General features: G+C 34.7%; 1 pseudogene; it reads right to left on the reverse strand.

Annotated features, from left to right (window-relative positions):
• LOC149570197 (glucan endo-1,3-beta-glucosidase-like) overlaps positions 1-26,039 on the reverse strand; it is a 91,884-nt pseudogene that overhangs the window by 25,502 nt on the left and 40,343 nt on the right.

The raw sequence follows: 26,039 nt of genomic DNA on the forward strand, positions 1-26,039 counted from the left end.
CAACAACCAAAGGAGGAAGAAGAATGAAATACTTTTATTGATTCTTCAAATATTCAACATACATGCCCAGCTGTAAGGCCTTCTAGGTTATGGCCAAGTACAAATGCAATCGTATTCCATGATCCAACTATAAATTTGCACATTCGGTTATGCTCTCTAATCTTCTTCCCAAAAAAATTTCTAACTCTAAGCCTAAACACTCTATATATACTTGCAAAAATGGCTTACAAATTATTCTAAAACATTACATAAGAGGAGGGCTGACCCAAAAATGGTCTAGACACATCCCAAGAAAAGATCTTAACATAAATGTTGCGATGAAAAAAAATCTCGCAAGTCGACAAATAGAAATCATGTCCAAATACTATCACTTGGCATACACTAGGTAACTTGGCACATGAAGAAACACTCGACATACATTAGGTAACTTGGCACATGAAGAGTCTTTCAGCATACACTGGGTAACTTGGTACATAAAGGAATTGCTACAGTAACTCAGCACATGTGAAGGAATTACTATAGTAACTCGGCTCCCATTGAGTGCTACAGTAACTCAACTCCTATTGAGTGCTACAGTAACTCAGCTCCCACTGAGTGCTATAGTAACGCAACTCCCATTGAATGCTATAGTAACTCGGCTCCCATTGAGTGCTACAGTAACTTGGCTCCAACTGAATGCTACAGTAATCATCTCCAATAGAGTGCTATAGTAACTTGGCTCCTATTGAGTGCTACAATAACTTTGCTCCCATTGAGTGCTATAGTAACTCAGCTCTCATTGAATGCTATAGTAACTTGGCTCCAACTAAGTGAACAAAAATGAGCAGTATAATAAGGCAACCCAGGATGCTCCTGCATCATTAATTGTAGATCTAGAAAGTAGATAAAAAATTATTTACTTTCAAGAAAAATGAAACTTGATTTGGAGTCTAGATGAGCCCATATAGAGAAATTGAAGTTGCAAAATGTAGGATTGGATAGGTATAGTCACCAAAAACTACAATTTATGACAAATCTATGCACCAAAACCAAAAAAAAATAACCACTTGAAATTTTAGGAATTTCTAGCCAAACTGAAAAAAATAGCACCTGATTTGAAGCTCGGATGACTGAGATATGGCCTCCCAAACTTGAAATGTCAAATCAAAATTGAATCTAAGGAGGGGTATGATCAGCAAAATACTGGGTTAAATTTGATGTCCAAACAACCATTGTAGTAGTTCAAATTTGCTAGTGGATGATGGTCATATGATCATCAATTTTAATATAGGGATTTGATGATGTCGGAAAAAATTTACCCCCTAATGATGTGGTAGTACAAAAGCTGATGTCACTACTATACAAAATTGTATAGATTAGTCTGATGTGGGAGAGTACAAATCTGACATGGTGGGTTGATGATGTGGCTGATCCACATGTCATTGCTTACATGGTAGAGGTGACATTAAACTTGCATTGTAGGATTGCCACATGGAGGGGTGGCGAAGCTGGCGAGAGTACTGACTGGGCCCTCTACATGTCTTACACATGGACTAGGGTAGAGTGTGAAGCTGGAGTCTAATGTGGTAGGGTCAATCTGCAATGATGGTAGTCGCTAAAGATAAAAAAATGGTGGATCTCACTAAAAGTTTTGTAGCAGTGGCTGAAAAATACTACCGACATGAGGGTCTATTCTGCAACATGCGAGAAATGAAGTTTTGCTAGTAGGAAGCTATAATCGAGCAGCAATTTTCAGAGATGCTGATCAGAGATGATGTGGTCGATGTGAAAGTTGGATATTGTTGGGCACTAGAGTTTTTGTAGGTGACCAAAGGACTTAAAATGGTTGGCAAGGAAGGCTATGAATAATCCCACATGCCTTGCACTAGATATGTGAAGACTTTTAAAAGAAAAATGGTCGGTAGTCTAATACAAAGATGAGAGGTGCTAGATATTATAAACTATTTCTTATTGCTAACTATTGTTATAAATGGTTGCTAGAAATTTAAGGAAATGCTGCTAGATTTGATAGTGGGTTAGCTAGATTTTTATGTGTGGTCGATAATTGTGGAAGGCCAAAATTCTTAGAGTATTCCACCTGCGAGGACTGGGATTCCACCACCTAGTTCCTACAAAAAAAAAATTCTCTATAGATCCAGTAGGCATAAAAAAAATTCAAAGAATTGCTCCAAAAATGGTAGAGAAAATAAAATTAACATATCCTAAAATAAATTAAGCAGATTTGAAAAATGATCATACCATAATTGCAAATCGGGCCTTCAGGTGCCAGTTTGCAAAAACAATTTGCCTCAAATTTTATTATTGCCCAAAATAGGAAAATTTATAGCCAATTTTCACTGAATTGATGCTTCGGACACAATGGTGAGGTCTACTTTGGATCTAAATGCTCCTAATATCTGCAGATACTCTGGATCTGGGTCGAGGTGTCCTCAGAGAGGTGAAGCGAGATTAGTCTCCAATGGCTATGAAATGACATTTCTATGGCTTTGATATCATATAAGAATTTTCCTTAGGGAAAAATTCACCCAAGACCAAGAAGCACAATAACTAGTACAAAATAGACCAACAAAGTATGATCAAAATAACAATCTGATATTCAATTTGTTGTATAGCACACTAGAGGTGCCTATATATAAAGGCCTCTATGATGCATCTAGAATGTCTAGGAGTTAGCAATATAATAACCTCCACAGCTAAGAACATGGCCCCCAAGAATGGGTTATCCTCCATTAAGCACAAGAGTTAGTGCGATGATGAGAGGATAAGTCTAGAAAGGTGTGTCATGTAAAATTATGTTGTAGGCACCATGTGCTAAATTGAGAGTGTGAAAAAATGTGTTGTCTACATGACAACTCAGTTGATTATGCAAACTCCAGTGTTGTAGACACCATGTGCTAAATTAGAGTTGTTTATTCCTATGTTGTCAACAAGACAACTCATATGAGTATGCAAATACGTAGGTGTCTAACTTAATAAATAATAAAATAATGCATTTATCCTAAGTAAACTTAAGTAAAGTTTAAATAATAATTACTTACACTAATAGATAAGACCTTTGTCAAGATATGCATTAGTATCTCTTCTCTTAATTTAACCCCTTGATGTTGTGTGGATGACCCTACCTAGTTATCCTTTGTATAAATGAATGTTTTCAAAAGCCCCCTAAGACAGCTTAGAACTAAACTCCTTGATGATACTTCATCTATGACCTCCATCTCTATACAACTTTATAAGAGGACATCACATATATCATACATCATGTAAAACATAGCATAGTAAACATCTACTATTTTTCTAGAGTGACTTATGCCTTGTATACATCTTATCTTAGTGTCTCTACCTTTAGTCTAGATACATTTAATCTCCCACCTTTAGATCTAACTTCTAACTATTTTTTTGTACCTCCTTCTTGCCATCAGAAAAAAATGCATGATCTCCACCCTATATGAATCCCTCTCTCAAAGTGTAATTTTTGATGATTTTACTAGGCTTGATTCTTGAGCCCTCTTTATGTCCTACTCTACCTACATTTCAGCTAGCTCTATTTTTTAATAATCTCAATTTGCAATAGGTATGTCCCTCTTTATCAAAAGATCTATTGATCATACCCTCACCTTATCTCAAAGCCATTGTCCATGAGATCCTTATCTACTTAAACCCTAGTAAACTCTACTTGGGTGAGCACCTCTATATTTGTGATTCAATACCAAGGCCCTGTCCAATGACCAAATTTTCTTATTAATGTATGTACTTTTAGTCACATGGAACATGTATCTATACTATCATTGAACCTTTATAGATCTCTCTCCTTATCCTACCTAGCCCAATACTATCCTTTACATCCTAGAGTGTTGTATTGAAATATTTTGTTTCCTCTTCCCTCATGCCATTCCTACATTGGGTTTATTTCTGGCATCATCCCAATCAAGTAGATCTTTTTTCTTTCCATTTATATTTTGGTATTCTACTTCTTCCTCCTCATCCTCCTCTGCATTCATCTAACTAGGATGGTCAATCTAATAGGACCATGTTCTACTAACCATGTTATATAATCTGGTTACATCCTAACATGTTTCATGCCTAGTTTTCTAACCATACCACTTATGAAGAACTCAATAAGCTCAGTCACAATATCTTGATATTCAAATAAACACCCCTGTGTACCTATCTCTCATCAAGCATGTGGATGATTTAGTTTCCCTATAACCACAATATATACAACACCAAACTATCTCATTACTTCACTTGAATTTTGCCTCTCTACTATATATATCATGTCCTAAGAAAAAATTTATCTTAATTTAAGATAAATATTGTATGTCCTTCAACCTCATTATTTCCATATGGACTACATGTAAGAACTAGAAAATATTCTATCTCCATGACCTCGTTATACTCACCTGTATATAATACAATGAGCCCCTATAATTGCATACATATGGATCATCGAATTACTTATCATTCTCTCTAATTAGCCAAAAAATGTTATATTCCCCCAACCCTAAACAAGCAGAAAATTAAACCACTTCCCTAGGTTCTTGTTTCTTTGATATTAAATATGTGCATATGATGATATTCTCAATCTACTAGTGTCATATAGCCATATAATCTTATTTAGAAAAGTAAGAATATTTTAGTCTAGTGCTAGTAAATAAAAGTCTAGAGTTTTTATTATTATGATGTATTAAATTGAAGGTTTCTTAAAAATAATTCTCCCCCTACACTTACATATTAACAATCCTCATTTTGGAAATAATAGTTCAGAATTGAGGAGAATAAATGTACATTGAATATTAAGATAATTTTATATAAAAAATTATCATATTATTAATTAGAAAAAAAGGTATAAACAAAAAAATTATCTTATCTTCTAAAGTTATATTCTTATAATAGCAATATATTATAATATTGTATTATTTTATTAGAATAATTTATCTTTTTCATATCTATTTCTTAAGAAAAAAATATTCATATATTTTGCCTTCCCCTTGATGGATTTTTTAAAACTCAATATTCATGTTAATTATTTATATATTTTCCTTAAATCATAAATAATAATAAAAATAAATAAAAAGGTGGGGGTTTGATCCTCTTCCGTATTCCACTTAAACAAGTCAATTTCAAGGCTTTCCCAAATTGATTTCCAACCAGATTCTCATCATTCTGAAATAAAAATGTTTCTTTTACAACTTTATAGAAATATCTTTTAAATTATTACATTCTTTTATTAAAATATTTTATCTTATTTCATAACACCTAAAGTAAGTGATTTAATAAAAGGTAAGAGAAATAAAATTATCATTATTTCTTTCATTTCAATAATTTAAAAATTAAATGTGTTCTTATAGATTAATTCTCTCTCTCTCTCTCTCTCTCTCTCTCTCTCTCTCTCTCTCTCTCTCTCTCTCTCTCTCTCTCTCTCCCCCTTTGAGATCTTCTCTTATTTTTCTATCTTTCTCTACCTTTTCCTATATATTCCATTACATATCTACATCTTTCCATCTCTTTATCTTCTCATTGATCTATTGGTGAAGTTCAATGGCTCGCAAAGAGCCCACCAAGGATCAAGTCTTGCTGAGTGCAAAGACCTGACATTATAAAGGATGAGGCTGTGATCGTGCCCTAGGTGATTTTGAAGATGTGTTCCGAGAACTTAAAAAATTGAGACATTCATTAATTCCATGAATGTTTGAAGATAACCAGTATACAAGTTCCTAAAAAAAATCATTATCAAAAGGGGCATCATTACAAATGATTCAATATGATTGCAGCGACAAAAATATACATAATACTAGTGAAGATAGAAGTTTACAGGGTAGATAGGCTACCGATTAGGGTAGAAGAGGCCATAGTGTTTCTTAGTCTCATCTCCAGTCTTCAAATTCTCATTGAGAAGAGTGAATATATAAGTCTCAATGCTACTTCTAGGCCTCTTCAGAGTCCTTGCACTTGACAACACATGCTGGATTAGATTATTCATGTATGTCTATGCATTCTCAATGGTTGCCACATCATTCCCCACAAAAGGAGATCCGATCTTAGTTATCACAATTGGCAGATCTGGATGTCCCAAGAATCCCATTTGATGGGTGGGCAGAGGCACACAAGAAAATATGAACACAATGAATGTGTTGCGGGATAATATTTTGATTACCTTTTTATTTATTGACCAAAAATGGATACACAACACTCTCTTTTAAAGGAAAATTTACAATGTCTAGGAATCTCTAACATTTTCTGACAAGACAAATATCTATAGGATTCTGGAAACTGCTATAGTCAACACAACCTAAACCTAACCTAAACCTAAACTTCTAGAATCATTTAATGATAGATTGGAGTAGAAATTAATATTTCTAACACTCTCCCCTAATGTCTACTATCAACTATTACAAAACTTCTTTAATATTTACAACTCTCAGAGCCTCCTCCAAAATTTCAAATTGTACTTGTGGTAAAGCCTTGTTGAAGATGTCTGCAAGTTGTTCCTCTAATCTACAATGTTGTAGATTAATTTCTCTACTATTAACCAACTCTCTAATATGCGCTTTGTTCTCTTGTGAAACACATGGTTCTTTTAAAGTACAATAGCAGACTTGTTATCACAGTAGATTGTAGTAGGTCCATCTTGAGCTTGCATTAAGTCTTTCAAAATCCTTCGCATCCATACTGCTTGACATGCTACTATTGTTCCTACTACATACTCTACTTCAGCTGATGAGAGAGTCACTACAGGTTGCTTCTTTGATGCCCAAGCTACAACACCTATCCCAAGATGAAATGCAAATTTAGATTTACTCCTTCTATCCTTAGTATTCCCTACAAAATCACTATCTGTATATCCAACTAACTAAAAATTATCTAAAGTAGAATACAAAATTCCATGATTCATAGTTCCTACAATATATCTCAAAATTCTTTTTCCTACCTGCCAATGTGACTTCTTTGGTGAATCCATGAATCTAGAGATTAAGCTCACTTCATACATAATATATGGTCTAGTAGTAGTGAGGTACATCAAACTACCAACCAATCTTCTGAATATAGTTGAATCAAAACCCTTCTCAGTATCTTCTCTATTTAATTTGGTGCCTACTACCATAGGTGTAGAAACTGGATAGCATTTTATCAATCTAAATCTTTTCAAAATATCTTTTGCATATTTACTTTGGAAAATAAAAATTCCTTTATCATTTTGAGTAACTTCAATGCCAAGAAAATATTTCATCAATCCTAGATCTGTCATTTCAAATTCCCTTTTCAGTGCTGATTTAAACATGTCAATAGATAAATCACCTGTGAAGATCAAATCATCAACATATAGACAAAAAAAATCAAAATCTGACCTTGTTCATTGATCTTGGTATATAATGTAGGTTCATTGGTGCTTCTCTTCAATCCATTCTTCATCATGTATGAATCTATTCTACTGTACCAGGCTCTTGGAGCTTGCTTCAATCCATAGAGTGCCTCCTTCAACTTATAAACATTGTCTTCATGTCCTCTTATTTCATATCCTGGTGGTTGTTGCACATAGACTTCTTCATCCGAATATCCATTCAAAAATGTTGATTTAATGTCCATTTGGTGAACCATCCATTTGTTAATACTATTCTAATAGTATCAAGTCTTGCTACATGTGCAAATGTCTCATTATAGTCAACTCTGTATTCTTGTGAAAATCCCTTAGAAACTAACGTTGCCTTATATTTGTCTACATCTCCATTAGCCTTAAACTTAGTCTCATAAACCCATTTTACACCAATGCAATCTTTGTTCTTAGGAAAATCAACTAATTCCCATTTATCATTTCTCTCAATTGATTCTATTTCATCATTCATTGCATTAATCCAATGTTCTTCCTTAATTGCATCTTCAAAATATATAGGATCTTGAGTAAATAAATAAAAATTTGATTGCAAATCTAATTTACTTCCTTGATCATAAATCTCACTCAACCTTCGAGTTTTCTTGCTTGATCTTAGTTGTGCAAGTATAGGGTTTTAATTATTACTTACTTGTGAATTCGAAGATTCTCCATGCTCAACTTCATTTTCTAATTGATCTTCTTGTGGACTTCATGGTGGAGTTTCTTCTTGGTCACTTCGTTGATCCTCTTGATCTTCATGATCCTTTTTATCCTTCTCATCATATGATATTGTTCCAGCACCTGTAACATTTGTATCTATATTTCTATCCCAAGATTCATCCTCTTTAAATACAACATCCCTACTCACAATGACTTTTCTGGTGATAGGATTAAACAACCTATATGCCTTAGATTGCTCAACATAGCAAAAAAAAATGCATTTCTCACTCTTATCATCTAACTTACTTCTAGTTTCTTTAGGAACATGTGCATATGCAATATAGCCAAATACTTTGAGATGAGAAACACTATGAATCTTACCACTCCATGCTTGTTGTGGAACCATGTCCCTCACAATCTTTGTTGGACTCCTATTCAAAATATAAATAGCACAAGAAATTGCCTCAACCCAATACTCATTAGGAAGATTTTTACCTTTCAACATGCTCCTTGCCATCTCCATTATTGTCCTATTTTTTCTCTCTGCAACACCATTTTGTTGGGATGTGTAACTGGTAGTAAATTGCTTTTTGATTCCATGATCTCTGAAATAATCTAAAAACTCATTTGACTTATACTCTCCTCCTCTATCATATCTCAATACCTTGATAGATAAACCACTTTTTTTCTCAACAAAACCATTAAGTTCTTTAAATTTTTCAAAAGTTTCAGATTTATATTTAAGAAAGTAAACCCATGTCTTTCTAGTAAAGTCATCAATAAATGTTAAGAAATAAATGCTCCCCCCTAATGATGGAATTTTCATTGGACCACATATATCCGAATGCACAATTTCTAAAGGTACCCTTGCTCTATATGACATCCCTTTTGAAAAACTCTCTCTATGATGTTTGGCCAAAATACAACTTTCACATGGACTTAATGATGCTTCAATTGGGGGTAAGCCTCTTACCATTTCCTTTCTTTGCAATAAAGATAACCCTTTGAGATTTAGATGACCATACCTCAAGTGCCATATCCATGTTTGATCTTGACTTATTGCGTTGAAACTTGCTGCAACTTCATCAGTCATATTACTCTTCATCCAAAGTGGAAATATTCTATTATTTGTCATTTCTACCCTTGCAATCACCATGTTACTAGGAGGTATATCAAATATAGTTCACAAATTTTTTTCAAAAATAACTCTATAACCTTTTTGACTAAGTTACCCCACACTTATAAGATTATGTTTCAAACTAGGTACAAAGTATACATCAAAAATATATTTCTTACCATGCTTTGTTATAACAGTGATTGTGCCTTTTCCACTCACTTCCACTATCTCATTATTTCCAAACTTCACTTTAGATTTAATTGATCTATCCAAACTTTCAAAAACCTCTTCATTGACTATCATATGATTGCTGCAACCACTATCTAAAAACCAAAAATCATTTGTGCTCTCTTGAGCTACATTGCAAGTAATGAACAATGACTTAGAACTACTCTTAGAAAAAATTGCATTTTGTTTAATTATTATTTTTTTGCTAAAACTCCCACTGCACTATGATAGTGAACTTTCCATGGTATCAAATTTTTTTTTTAAAAATGATACCAAATAGCATGCTAAAGCTACAATTTCTCCATAACACCCTGAATCATCAATCATAGCAACGACACTTATTAGGATTGACTTGCAAGTAGTTTTAAAACTAACACATGAGCTACTTTGATGGCAGTCAAATGGCACTCGAAACCAAAACATATCTATATCTGATAAATCCACCTCTATTTCAATTCCATAGACACCTTGGATTGTTCACGTCCCAGTGCTTCCAATCACCTAGTCAGTGCCCTCTGTTTGAGATTTCCTTATAGCTTTCTGTGCCTACTCCAACACTATAGCCTCCCTCTATTGCGCATTAAACTAAGGATATGGGCGCTTCTCACCCATCTCTTTTGAAGGAATCCCAATAGTCACAAGTTTGACCCCAAAAATATCCTTTCCTCCAATTACTTTGTGTTCACTTTGTTTCTCATTCTCCTTGCTAGGGAAGAGAGAAAATTGTGTATCTCAGAACACCTTGCTCTTCCTCATAACTATTCCTAAATCATCGGTTGGAAATTTCTCATTTTTATCTGCAAACGATCACTACCTGATCTCACTCTTTGCTCCACCTCTCATCTCAAAGATGTCATTTTGAAGCATCTAGTGTTACCTCATTAAGCATGTGCCATGTTTCTCCCTACTCCATCTCTATCGGTACTCTAACTTAATTGACAAGGGAACTGGTTTGGCTTAATCTCAATCTTAAGAAAACATAGGAGGCCATCAAACTTGTAGTCAAAAGCTTTGTGAATTCCTTTCCTTAAAGATTTCCTTCCTTTAATTTTATTGCAACATGATGAGGACCTTTCATGTTTGTCATTCTTGCGAAATCTTAGAAAATTATCAACATCTTTTCTCGACAATTCAAAATCAATTACTCATCTAAATCATCTCCAATTTTGTAATACTACACACACAAAGTGAATCGGTTTTCCCCTATTCGAATATGATAACCACATCCTTTGATTGAACTGCTCTCTCTGTTGTCTTGGACCTCTTTTTCTGAGAGCACCTACAATGGATCTTGAATAGGGCTTTTCTAATCTTACGGTAAATCCCATTCTTCCTTTGCAGTCTTCCATTTTAACAACCTCTACTTGCCTTGGACTCTTGTAGTCTACTCTCAAAGATCTTACACACTCTGATACCAATTGTTAATTTAAGATATAAAGTAAGAATACACAAAATAGAACGAGAGACATGATATATCATGGTTCACCACAACTGTGGCTATGTCCACACCCAGAGTAGAGCAAATATATTATTCAGTCATTGTAGCTTGCATACACAGGGCTTTGTGCTTATATTTATAAATTAGTTCTTCAAGAGAAGATGAAGAGACAAATAAGAAGAATGTGAAATGAACAGACATGACAGTTGGACTTCACATCCAATAGTTGACTCCTAATTGCTAACAATCTACAAAAGAAACATGTCGTCTTAGATTGATAAGATCATAAAACACCAGAAGTTGCTTCCATATTTACTTGCATGTATATATATGAAATATGAAATTGGAGGTTTCTATTGTCCAATGAAGTGACATTTATTTTACCTGCATGCATCATCATGAGAAGAATGTCAATACAAGAGATTAGTAGAAACATTAGTTTATGCTTGTTGAGGAGCACCATGCTGATTATGTTTCTACACCTTTCTTTCTTGTAAATAATCGCCAATACTTATGCCACCTCTTCCATTAAAGCCATTACAAATGAAAATATACGTCACGGCCTATGGAACAACCTATAAAAGCATTGGATAGTTTTATTCACTCTTTAATTAAATTTTATTAAAATTCATTGCTGAGGTTTTCTGTAGTTTCTATGCATTGGTTGGGAAAAGCATAAAAACTGTGCAAAATCATTGCACTTCCCAAACTCCACATAATGGATGTTATTTTATTCTTCCAATTATTGTTTTGTTAATTAGAATACTCTCTATAGAAACTTTAAAAATAAAAATGAAAAATTATCGAGAAAATATATGTTGCCGATATTCTATTGAAATAATCCAGCCATATCATAATGTACAATAAATTATCCATAATTTCTAAACAAATTAATATTTCATGATCAAATTCCAGCATTAGACATTTTTGTCAATGTGAGAAACTTAGTAAACATTAGTTTGCCTTAGTTATCATAATGGTGGAAAGAAAGTATAAAGAAGGGGAAAAAACTTAAAGAAATAAAACAACATCATCTCCACTAAATTTTTGAATACGCTGGCAAACTAAAATATAGAGCATAAATTTTTTTGATGATTAATATGGTATGCATGCAACTGCAAAAACTTATGATGATTATGCAAAAATGTGCATGAGAAATAGTGGTATGAAGGTTTCAAAGGTAGGGGAGAGGAAGAAGATGTTGATGAGAATTTTTTTGTTCCATTGATATTCCTCACATATTACTTCTACTAACAAGATTCTCTTCTTTTTAGTGGCCTCTTGGGGATGATTTATGGGGATTTCGCTATTTATTTTTTATTTTTCTCCGTTGCTCTATCTCTAGGATTTGGTGATAGGAAGGCATTGACAAAAATTAAATATAGCACAAGAGCTTATTAAGTTTGTTAAATCACTATTATTGTATTACAACACTCTCATGAAAAAAAAGAAAAATAAATTGTACAATAAAATTAATTTCATAATACTCATTTATTCAATCAAATTGTACAAAATTCTAAAAAGTAATTATTTTCTTTATCCCTTGTATCAAATAGTAATAGTTGATCAATGTTCTTATACTATTCACCTACCTCAATCAGTTCAAAAAAAATTCTTCCCATATTACATTTACTGAAATTGGCTAATTCAAACATATTGTTTTGTTGTGATGGCTTTATCAGGATTTAACCATGTCATTTTTTAGCAAACTCATAGACCCACGATTCATGGGGAGTGATTCACACGAATTCTTCTCTTATTAGAATAAATGGAACATTTGACACTCATTGGATCTAGGTAATGCTCACAGAGATGAAGCACTGGAACGTCTGGGAGTTTACCCATACCAGTAATACTCCAGCTTGAGCACACTTAGTTATAGAGTTTCCTCCATGAGTAAATTCACTTTGCTTGCAAGTCCATATGCAAAACCTTCACCAAGTATTGTCTAATGAACCATTAATTAGAAAGCCCCTTATCTAATGAACCATTAATTAGAAAGCCCCTTAAACTTATTAATTGGTAAATAAGACATGTTTTCCACAACAACAATATATCATTTCGTTTCAACTTATACAATAACTAAATGTAGTGGAAGATCTGCAAATATTTACGTTAGTTTTTTGAGCGTGAAACTGGTACAACGACGGATAACAAACTGCAACCAATAAATACGATGTTAGTATAACATTCATTGAAAGATTTATTTGATCTCACTAATGAGAATGGCGACTTACTCTAACTTAAACAGTAGAGCATGGGGTGTAATTCCCACTTTATTTACGGGCACAAGACCTTAAACGTAAAACATTTATTGGTTCCCGATCAAGGTGAGAAGTGATTTGGTATACAGGACTAGTATTAGTTTCAAACAGACCGAAATGGCGTTCCTCCTCCGAAACCTGCTTTTGATTCTCATTGAAGAGCGCAAAAACATATGTCTCAATCGTCGTTCCAGGCCTTTTTGGTGTCCCAGCGGTGGACAGAGCATGCCTTATCAGATTGTTGTTGTATGTCCGCGCATTCTCAACTGTTGCCACATCACTTCCTGCAGATGGCCACCCACTTTCGAAGAGGTTGCCATATATTCGGCCACCGTCGTTCACGATGGGATTTATCAATCTGAACAGCGGATAGTCTAGAGATATTGAATTTCTTTTGCCAATGTAGCTGAAGTAAGGATAAACTGGGGCCATGAAAGGGGAGCCGTTATCTGACAAAAACTTCAGTATGCCACTCATATCAGGGACAAAATTTCCCTAAGAAGGAGGATATGAGTTTGACAGCACGGACGTCGTGTGTGGAGTTGAAAAACCTTCGTATTGTTCTGCAGATTTGAAGGAGGTGGATAGAGTGGATCAAAGACAAACATCAACTAAAAGATAACCTTTCAGTTCAATATGTAAAATACAAAGACTATCACAATGTGCTACAGCACTTCATGCATAAAGAAAATCTATTACAAGTACTTATAATGCTACAGCATTCTATCCACTCATGATCCACAATGAGAAACCCAAAATGGGCTTTGCTGATCCAAGGCCCAACTTATTCTATTTATAAGAAAATGCATATTAAATGCTATAGAAAAGATTTGGCAATATAATTAATGTTGGACGGTGAGGCTGGTGTGTTGGCCGATGCTTGGATCGCTGCACATGGAAAATGTGTGGTCTATTTCTCTACAACTGTTGACGGCGGATAGGTGGAGAAATTACTCCACCAACACTCCCCCTTAATTTCTTCCACTAATGCTACTGCATTTATATTGTTTTCCCTCTTCATAATTAGCTGGGGTTTTACTGCTTACCCCTAACCAATGTAATACAAATGGTTTCTAGCTGACCAAAAACTTTTCATTGGAATGGTTTTGGGTAACCACAAACCTCACATAATAGTAGTTACAATAGACCACCAAACATTACAAATGGTTTCAAATTACCACTAACTCACATGATGTGGAAATATCACAATTGTTTCAAATTACCGAAAACTCAAATGATGAGAAAACTATCACTTCTTTGGCTTTTCTCCTTCTTGACTTGCATCAAACTGATTATTGAGTCCATATAAAAAGAAATCCATTTACCAAGATACATGGGTGTTGAGCCGCTGTACTTGCCAATTCTATAGGAATCCTTTTCACATACATGGTTCATCAATATGTCAAACCAAAAACCTTTGGGGTGTCGGGCACAACAAATAATGCACCCCATACATTCACATAACCTATTAACAATCATCACTAATTCAAATTTCATCATTTGGTTGGGGAATATCAATGCAACTGACTTCTATTACATGTTTACTATAAAGAACATCATATCCTTCACAATTAGACAAACAAATTCTCACTTTCAATCCCAACACTTTTATCCAATCAACACACACATAGACCTTTGAATCATGACATCAAAATCTAACATGCCATCTCATTTCCTAATGAATGCTAACCCCTACAACTGACTTATAATAGTCGACACATATTTCAATTTAAAATACATAATAAAACACTATTAATAGTAACAAAATATGCTTTAACCTTCAACTTTAACTTCCTTCTTTTCATGACTTCTCTATTTCTCATAACAATTTCTTGATTTGTTCTTCTCTTTATTCTTGTAGAAGATAACTTAAATGCCATTGCTTACTAGGCTACGATGCCACAACAATCTTCACTAATTCTAAACTCATCGACCTCTCCATGATCTCTAGGATCATCTCCCATTAGCTCTGATACCAATTGAAAGAGGTGGATAAAGTGGATCAAAGACAAACACCAACTAAAAGATAAGCATTCAGTTCAATATGTAAAATACAAAGACTCTCACAATGTGCTACAACACTTCATGCATAAATAAAATCTATTACAAGTCCTTAGAATGCTATAGCATTCTATCCACTCATGATCCACAATGAGAAACCCAAAAATGGGCTCTGCTGATCATAGGCTCAACTTATTCTATTTATAAGAAAATGCATATTAAATGCTATATAGAAGATTTGGAAATATAATTAATTTTGGATGGTGAGGCTAGTGTGTTGGCCAGTGCTTGGATGGCTACACATGGAAAATGTGTGGTATGTTTCTCTGCAGTTGTTGATGGTAGGTAGATGGAGAAATTACTCCACCAACAAGATTGTCATTACGAATTTTCGTCTAGATGTTGTTCATCACATGCAAGATATATTGCACAAGGTCCAAATTTGCATAAACCTCATTTCTAATAGCAATTTATTTGATGTTGACGAAAGGATAAAATGGGTGAATGTTGTCATTGACCCATCCATTTGCTGCAGCTTGATTGCCTACAATCTTCTGAAGCTTGTTGTTTCCCACTCCCACAATCACTTCTAGTCCTAAACCTTTATTTGCCTATAATGCCTCCCAATTTGCTTCATATATTCTCACCTTTCCTATATTGTTCTATTGGAATATTCGAATATGGAAAGAATACTTATGAGACGGGGTGGGGGGGGGGGGGGGGGGGGGGGGGGGGGGGTGAATCAGAAGTATCACACTTTAACCAATAAAAATTTTAACTAAAAGTAAATTACATGCATGTAAACACATCAAATAAACATGAAACTAATACATGCATCAACACCACATAAAAGTTGAATTTGGTAACCCAGAAACCCTCCAAAAATAAGAAGGTAAAACTGGGGTGGGGATGATACCCACCAAATTACTGCAGCAATATTGTTCAACCACTTCCGATGGTCTGCCCTGTTAAAGGTCTGCCCTGTTAAAGGCTTTACACTGTGTCAATAGTGACATGGTTAAAGGATTTACAAACACTTTACATGAAGTGTCACCCTGTTAAAGGATTTAATCACCTTTTGATAAGGATCTACAAATAGTTGTTAAGCCAACCTATCTACATAGGGTTTCCTTTCTAATACAATGATAAGAGAGTATTAGGTATTATAAACTTGATAGTTTGCAATCCTTGATTGCTGAATGTAGGCATTTGTTCTGGCTGTCTCTCTGATTTTGATCCTCTAAGATCTGATTTCTGTTCATCTCCTTTGCTTTGTTCTGATCAACTGAATATCGAATTCCTGCTCTTACCCTCTATGTCTCCTTTCACTAAATTCAACTATGTTTTTCTCTTAACACTATTCTCTCCCTCTTTCATCCATCCTTTTACAGTGAGACTTTTGTCTTCCTTAAAAAGAATTCGAAGACTTAGGGTTTGATATGGATCTACGATCCACATTGAATCTCAATTTCCTGCTCAATACTTGCCTTTTGCTGATTGGTTGCATGCCTTTCCAATTTTCCAATTGGTTGCATGCAGATTGCATAGGAAATGTGAAAGATTCATTCTTATCTCTAGATCTTTTGAGATTTTCCTTGTGTCGGCTACAAAAATGATTTACATCATAGTTTGTGCAATTACAAACTCTTATGCTGATATTCTGAGTTACTTAGCTTATGAAGCATTACTGATGCTTGGCACATGCTATTTCCTAGATAGCTCGGCATCTAAACAAAACTGTATCACTCGGTACCTACTATCACTCGGCACTTGATCTTACTCAGTACTTGATATTACTTGGCACTTGATATTACTCGACACTTGATATCACTCGGCACTTGATATCACTCGCCACTTGATAAAACTGGATTCCTCGGCACATGACTGTGACTCAACTTCTACTCTTTTCTCGGCATGTATAGTGAAAAATGGTTAAGTGTATTTGACACTCAGATGTCAAAATTATTCCTTAAACCAACAATCTCCACCTTTGACATGAGTGGCAAAAACACTTAACTAAGATCCTGTGGTCTTGACATTATTTCATGCATCCTCTTATTTTCTTTTAAAAAAATTTAAGAACAAATAACAATATACCTTATGACTCCCTATGAGTTGATTATGCTTTGTGTACTCAGTGACTTCTATCCTGGTTCTACATTCTGACCAATATGTTATATCAAAATGTTTCAAAATTCTCCCCCTTTCATCATACTTATCATTTCATTCTGTATCTCCTACTTCACGTTGTATCTCCTACTTCATTATGTATCTCCTCCATACTTAATATTTACTTAACTCCCCCATACTTAATCTCCCCCTTTTTGACACTTATGTCAAGGGTTTGATAGGGAAATGCCTTACTTGGCCAAAAATGTATTGTTTACTTCAAGGAGTATGTTCAGAGCTGCATCCCAATTTGCTAGTGCAATATCCAATGACTTATACTGGATGGCAATCTCTGCTGCTAGGTGTACAAGTCCATCAGATGTAGAAAGATTGGGGTCTTTCTTGAGGACTGTTTCTACATTCATCTGCTCCTTATGAAGTACTTCCAAATGAGGAGTTATTGAGGATTGAATTTGCATCAATTCGGCTTTGGTGGTTGCCTCCTCTGCTGTTAAGACAACTAACTCTCTTTGTGTGTGAAGCAATTGGGAAAAATGCTTCTCACTCTGAGTTGGATGTTTGGGGAGTTGCATGCTAGAAATCTTCAAATTTCTCTCCAAGCTCAGTATTTTTTGGCTAGTGTCCTGTGTGAATGTGGAAAAATCACACAACTTGTTGTCTAGGGAAAATACACTTCCAAGTATAGTTTTGACTATTTCAATTTTCTTAGCCAATTCCACTTGTGATCGTGCTATATCACCGGATATTTTCTTATTTACCTTGCCTTGGAACTTTCTCTCTGACCATTCCAGTAATTTAGCATCTTTATCCTAGTCTTCACTAGTCACCTGGTCAATTATATCAAATAGTTGCTTTATGGTTGGCCTTGACTCATCTAGAGACTTTAAGCTAAAAGCTCCTATGAATAGGTCTTTGATTTCATTCATGGTATGTTTGTGCTTGTGTTCTCTTCTTAGTGTTTCTTGTCTCCTTCTTTTATCTAATGCACTCTGAATTTCATTGATCTCCTCTTCAATGAGAGTTTTGGATTCATAATGTGGAATCTTTATTTCTTCATCAAGCTTAGGAACTCCATAGTGAAGTTTCCTGACTACCCTTGATGAGCTCGAGCCTGGTGTCCTGATTTGTAATGGTAACCTATCAGTGCTTGGCTGCTGAAGAGTCTGTGTTGGAGTACTAGATTTGGGTAATTCAACCAATGTTTGTACTATAGACTCCTCCTTCTTACTTGTCTCATCTTTTTCTTCAGCTTGTTTATCCTTTTGGTGATCAATAGGTGGTGTTGAACTTACTAGCTGTTCATTTGTTTCTTTGACTTCCCCTACTACTGTACTTGGCATCTGAAGTGTATCAGTGACTACACTTGGTAGAGGTGGTGGAGGAAGGAATAGAATACCAGTAGGTTGTATGGTCAAAGGTGGTTCTTGTGTTTTCACCTTGAATGCCTTTGTTTTAGCTACTGGATTCTCCAATTCATTAACACTGACCAATATAGGACTTGAACACAGTTTCGATACTAGTAATGATTGGTCAAGGATTTTTGCTAAATCCTCTATAGTTAATGGATTGATGTTTGGACTAGAAGTTTCTGTAACATCCTTGATTTTGACAATCTCTGCAGGTGTGATGATGGCATGAGGAGGACTAGGAGGTGATAGCTGTGTGTCTTGCACACTTTGATCTTGTTGCTCAGTTGTATATTTCTCTTCCTCTATCTCCTCTGTATGTGCCTCTTCATCTTCCTTTTGTTCTTCAACCTTCTTCTCCACTTTTTATTTTTCTTTTTCTTCTTCAACCTTCTTCTTTTTCCTGGCACTTGCTTTTGCCTTATATTCTTCATTGTAAACATCTTCTATTTTCTTATAAATTATCCTCCACAATTTTGTGGACTTTGTAACTACATCCTCAATTTTTTTCTGCAAAATGCTAAAAGCTCTATGTTTGGGAGTGAATCTATTGTTATGCCTCTTAACTGCATTTGTTATTTGATCCTTAGTCAAATCAGGCAATAACTTGGCTAATGTTGATTCCCTTATCTCCCTTTCCATTTGCAAACAAAATTGCCATTTATCCTCTACAATTTTGTACAATTCCTTAGGCATTGATTCATCTAACTCTAGAGGTGTATGCTTATAATCAGCCATCATAGCATACATTGATTCCTCTAATTTATTTTGTTCCTCCTTAGTGAGCTTAAAAAAATTGAGGTTCTTTAAACCTTTCAAATCATCATTCTTAATTTTTGAGAATAATTTATCAATGGCAATCTGAGGTTTGTGACTTACCACTTGAAATTGGTTGTTGTCCTCTGATTTAGTCTTCTCTTCATCTATTTGAGGTTGGGAAACAAATTTTCTTTTCTTCTTTGGCTCGGCAGCAATCTTCTTTGAAGCTTTCTTCTTATCTTTTGCCTCCTCTTGGGCTTTTTGTGCTATAGCCCTTGTAGTAGGTCTCTCTGGTGCAGGAGCAACTACTTTCTTTGTCTTGGGTTGAGGAGTAGGAGGAGTTGTGGCATTTCCTTTTGTGACCTTGGTTCTAACTTGTGCTTCCTCAGCTTCTTCTTCCTTAGCACTTTCCTCTTTATCTTCTCCTAACTCTTGAGTCAGACCTTGAGGTTCATCTCCCTCATCTTCAATGTCTTCTTCTTCCTCTTCTGTTGTTCCTTTCCCTTCAACACCAAATTTTCTCTTGATTTTCCTTACCAATTTTTCTTTCTTCTTTACTACTGAGGTAGTTTTCAAATCTATTACCACCCTTGATTTTACAACATCGTAAGTTCCAAAGGCTTTTGCATTCTTGCCAACTTCTTTTGCAAGGAGAGTTGTTATTGCTATAGAGGCTTGATCAATATCGAGTTCATAACCTAGTGGCTTAAGCCATCTCACTCTAGGTATGACTGCCTGTATATAAGTATAATCAATATTTACAAGAAAACAAATGTCTTTTTCATATTTCTCAGTCAATGATACTAGAATCCTCATTCTCTATTTCATGGACTTTTTGAAGTCCTCAAAGTAGCTAGTCATTTGGGCATCAAAATTATCACCCATATGTTCAATATATCCATTGATCTATTCAACAATCATTTTATTTAGATTCCATTTTACCTTACCTACAGAAGGGAATTCTTTCATCAGATAGAAAAACATGCACATCAAAACTGATCCAAATTTGCAGTGAGCTCCCTTGCTCTTCCTTATAGCTCCCAGATTCTCATTAATCTGTTGAAACATGAGCTCTGCTAGATCATAGGTATGATCCTTTTTAACCAATTTGTATGCAACATCAACTACTATACAAGGCACACTATTTAACCTACTTGACAGATAGAATTTGTGTGAAATGATTCTCACAGAAAAATCTAGTAGGGGTTTTGTGATTGTATCAATAGTCATTCTCCTATTGTTCCATTTAGCACTAGTATTTCTCTCTATTACTTCCTTTTTGTCACTACGTAGGGTCTTTGGCCGATCAAGGGTTGGAATACTAGTAACCCTATGAACAGTTTTCTTGATAAATTTCACTGGTCCTGTTTCTAACCAAAAGGCTCCATCATGTATTTTTCTCAAAACTATGCATACCCATTCAACTTTGAAAACAATTGGAAACTCTAGGGTTTTGGTCAATCCCTTTCTCTCGATTATTGAGAACTCATCTTTTAGTATTTTGTTCTCACATAGCTTGTCATATGCATTATAAGTTTCTAGATCTCCTATGGCTCCAATTTTTTAGTTGTAACATCTATGAACATCTTGGACCATGACAACTTTATCAAAAATAACGGATAATGTACCTGCAGGATCATTCTTGTATGTAACTTCTAGAATGGGCTTGAATTCTAGTTGCTTAACTTCATTACTAGCTAACTGTATTTCATGACTCTCTTTTCCCTTAGTGGTTCCAGATCTAGATGCCATTGTTTGCCAAACTAGGGTTTAAAGTTTAAACAATTTTATAAACACTGTGTAGCTCGGCACATAAGTAAAATACCTCAAATCGATGAAACTCATGCTAGATCACTGTGGAAATCCTTGCAAATGGCTTTTAAGTTGCCCTTGATCTTCTGCACTTTTTTCATCTTTTCTTTGCATTTGAATGATGAGAAATGATCAAAAATTGACCTATGTACCCTTCAAAAAAGAGCAATTAATGCTTAGTGTACTGACAACGGTCTACTCAAAACTTGAAGGATTTCAACATGACTCAGTACCCATTTTGTTTCACTTCACTTAGCTCCCATTGAGATTTTGCAAGATTCTCAATTTTGACTTAGCATCTTTGCTTATGTTGATTTCTTCTTTGTAGTTCTTCTATGTCTTGGGACTGATGTATGATATAACTTAGTATATTAGTCCCCCACACCTATTCTTGCTTAATTAGATGAAGTGTGATCACTTGACCCATTAGGTGAAGTGATCTTTGCACTTGATGTGTTGCAGTCATCTTTCTTCTTCCATGTCTTATTCATCTCACTCCTGATGTGTTCAACATCTATCTTTTTCTTTCCATTGTTGAACTCAAAACTTGGTGCCTTTGACCTTATTGAGCAATTCCTACTGATATGACCAGGTTTTCAAGCAACTAAAACAATTGGTTTGATTCAACCATCTTTTATAGTTCCCCCTGAAATGTGTTCTTATGCAATTCTGGGGTATATGTCCATATTTCTGACAATAGTGACAACTGTACCTGGTGTTTTAATCCCAATGATAATGACTATCATTTCCTTTTGTTTTTGTTGGCTGATTTGATGTCCACATAGGCTTTGATCTGCATTCAAATGCTCTATGTCCATACTTCTTGCAATTATGAAAATGTCCATCAAATCTTTGTGTCCTTGTGACAGTAACTGTTGCATTTATGTGTGTTTGGCTGATCGATTCTCCTACTCCTGCAAACATTAGCAGTATACCCCTTCTTATTACACTAATGACAAGTGGGTTTTGAATCCTTACCTTTGTCGCTTCTTTGTTCTGCACTTTTTGATGATTCTCCAACTTCAGTGTTGTTGTATCCAAGTCCTAATGTATCATGGGTTGATCTTAGGGATTTCAACAACTGCTCAAAATACTTGATGGCTTCATTGGGTTTGTTGAAGCTCTCTGAGATTTCCTTTTCTTGTCTCAAGTCATTCTGCAATTGTTCATTCTGCATCTTCAGTGTAGAGATCTCAATGTCTTTCACATTTAATTCATGATGAAGGTTCATCATTTGGGCAAGTGTATCCATCTGCATGTTTGAGATCCTTGTTAATTCAGTACTCTTTTCTTCCAGTCTATTTGCAAGATTTCTTTTGTCATCTTCCATCATGACTTTTTCCTCAACTACTCATTTCTTTTGTTCAGTGATTTCACATAACATTATGGCCTGTGATTCATGTTCCATCTTGAGAGATCTTATCTCATTTGCTTGATCTTTATTTTTCTCCATCAGTTCTTCTATTGCTACATCAAATTCTGTAGTGTCTCCATTGGTAAATATATTTGTGGTATCAATCTCCTTGTAGTTTATCTCATTTTTAGCTATGGCTAAATTCTTTCTTTTTTTTAAAGGATTTTCTCAGTTCCTCCCTTGCTTCCTCTACTTTGTGTAGAGCCAGTTGCACATCAATCACTTAATTGTCAATAATCTTCTCAAGTTTGAAGACTTCCATCTTTAGATCTTTTTCTTCAAGTTGTTAGACTTCTTCTTGTGAGAACCAATCGCTCTGATACCAATTGTTGGAATATTCAAATATGGAAAGAATAATTATGAGAGGGGGGTGTGAATCAAAAGTATCAAACTTTAACCAATAAAAATTTTAACTGAAAGTAAATTACATGCATGTAAACACATCAAATAAACATGAAACTAATACATGCATCAACACCACATAACATTGGAATTTGGTAACTCAAAAACCCTCCAAAAATAAGAAGGTAAAATTGGGGTGGGGATGATACCCACAAAATTACTGCAGCAATATTGTTCAACCACTTCTAATGGTCTACCCTGTTAAAGGCTTTACACTATGTCAATACTGACCTGGTTAAAAGATTTACAAACACTTTACATGAAGTGTCACCCTGTTAAAGGATTTAATCACCTTTTGATAAGGATCTACAAATAGCTGTTAAGCCAACCTATCTACATACTGTTTCCTTTCTAATACAATGATAAGAGAGTATTAGGTATTATAAACCTGATAGTTTGCAATCCTTGATTGCTGAATGCAGGCACTTGTTCTGGCTCTCTCTTTGATTTTGATCCTCTAAGATCTAATTTATGTTCGTCTCCTTTGCTTTGTTCTGATCAACTGAATATCAAATTCCTACTCTTACCCTCTATGTCTCCTTTCACTGAATTCAACTATGTTTTTCTCTTAACACTATTCTCTCCCTCTTTCATCCATCCTTTTACAGTGAGACTTTTGTCTTCCTTAAAAAAATTTCGAAGACTTAGGGTTTGATATGGATCTACGATCCACATTGCATCTCAATTTCCTACTTAATACTTGCCTTTTGCTGATTGGTTGCATGCCTTTCCAATTTTCCAATTGGCTGCATGTAGATTGCATAGGAAATGTGAAAGATTCATTCCTATCTCTAGATCTTTCGAGATTTTCCTTGTGTCGGCTACAAAAATGGTTTACATCATAGTTTGTGCAATTACAAACTCTTATGCTAATATTCTGAGTTACTCGGCTCATGAAGCATTACTAATGCTCGACACATGCTGTTTCCTAGATAGCTCGGCATCTAAACAAAACTATATCACTCGGCACCTGATATCACTTAGCACTTGATCTTACTCGGCACTTGATATTAGTCGGCACTTGATATTACTTGGCACTTGATATTACTCGGCACTTGATATCACTCAGCACTTGATAAAATTGGATTTCTTGACACATGACTGTGACTTGGATCCTACTCTTTGCTCAGCATGTATAGTGAAAAATGGTTAAGTGTATTTGACATTCAGTTGTCAAAATTATTCTTTAAACCAACATGTTTGGCTTCACTAGATTCGCCGTGTCACTTTATGAAGGAAGACTATTTCACAACATTTTGTAGCATAATCCTATCTTCTCACAATCTGGTTGAAATTACAAAGGAAATGATTCAAGAACTCACAAAACATTTAATTCATATTCAACATGACCATCGTTTAAATACAAGAAGCTACTTTTCTACCATGTTGTTAATGATTTTGTAACATTTCTGTAAGAAAAATAGTTTTTAATATTATTTCCCAGATCATGTTATGAGAGAATTAACTAAGTTAATTAATGAAAAGACAGAGAGATAAATTCTTTTTCACTATTTCAAGATTTTTTCTCTCCCATACTTTAACTTCTAGAGAGAAGTTCAGGTTTGAGTTTGGGTTTCTTTCTCTCCTTCAATATTTTCTCTCTCCTTATACTACCTCTCTCTACATACTCAAAGTTTTAGAGAGAAATACAAGTTTGGGTTGCCTTCTCTCACTCAAGATCTTCTCTCTCCATGTACTAAAATCCTCTCTCACTACGTACTCCAACTTTTTAACCTAATCCTAACTCAGTTTCCAACCCAAACTCCAGCTTTAAAAAAACCACTAGATGGAAATCAAATTCATAGATATAATCTAGAAGCCTAGTTTTATCTATAGGGAAGTGCCAAATGATTCTTTGAGCAACAATGAACAGGAGATTTTAAAGCTGACCTCCTTCAATCTAAGTGACATATCCTACATGCTCGTGCAATGGATTCAAATATCTATTCTATTATTTTCTTATTCTGGTGGGAAAATGAATAATAGAGGGATCTAGGGAAACATTAAGGACTTCTTTGCTACACTATGGCTCAGCTTCATCTCATGGCTGCCTTCCTAGACATTTTAAATCACATGTTTTACCAGCAGCCCCTCACATTGATTTTCCAACTTCTTTCAGTTTCAATTACAACATCTTCATTAATATATGCATACAGTTTGAAGAGAATTGTTGACAAAATATTCAGATGTGAAAATAAAGTGTAGAGCATAGACATGGCATATAATTTGTTTGGGAACTATAACTTACCTCTCCTATTGTGACATGCTAATAGAAGCACGAAGTAGCATGAACTTTTCTTAGCACGTTGGCATTAATATGGTGTTGCTTGCACAAAGCAAGGCAAGTGAAATATTTTATTAAAAACCCTCCTCATATATCTGCAAGTTTGACATTCCATAAGAAAGCCATGGTAGTTGTTTGGCATTGCACCTAGTGTGCAGATTCAAAGGAGTAATTGCAACCCACAACATTTCATGATATGATGGACAAGGCATGTGAGCTATTAAATAAATTTTTTTCAAGTCAATAAAGTTGCAGGCAAGGAAAGTTAGGAGCATAGGAAGTTTTCAAATGTTTGAGAAAATGTCTTCATTCATCCTGCACGTGGTAAGAAAGGAACTCTGATGCTTAGTGTGGATGTGAACTATTTTGGAAGAAACACAAGAGGATGTTATCCAAAATTGCATTTTTAGAAATTATGAATTCCTTTCAAAGAATTATATATTATATTTACCCAATTATTTTTAATGTTTTCATCTAACATATTTATGCTCCTAATATATCTTTGAATAATTCTTCTAGATATTTCTAGTAAATCAAAAATGCATGTACTTGTTTTCCTATGTCAACTTACTACTAGATATTATAGTAATCAATGCTCTACATAGAGTGCTTAAATTGCATCCTCAAGTTGTGTTGTCAATTTTGTTATATGTAGTTTATAAATTCTTAACTATTGTTTTATTAACATTATGGGCATAGTTTTTCCTACTATCATCACCCCGCAACTCAAAAAAATGACTCATTTGATTTCTCCT

The sequence above is a fragment of the Cupressus sempervirens genome, chromosome 3, assembly GCF_028749045.1.
Source record: "Cupressus sempervirens isolate cs-2001-9-10 chromosome 3, ASM2874904v1, whole genome shotgun sequence".
Classification (NCBI taxonomy): domain Eukaryota; kingdom Viridiplantae; phylum Streptophyta; class Pinopsida; order Cupressales; family Cupressaceae; genus Cupressus; species Cupressus sempervirens.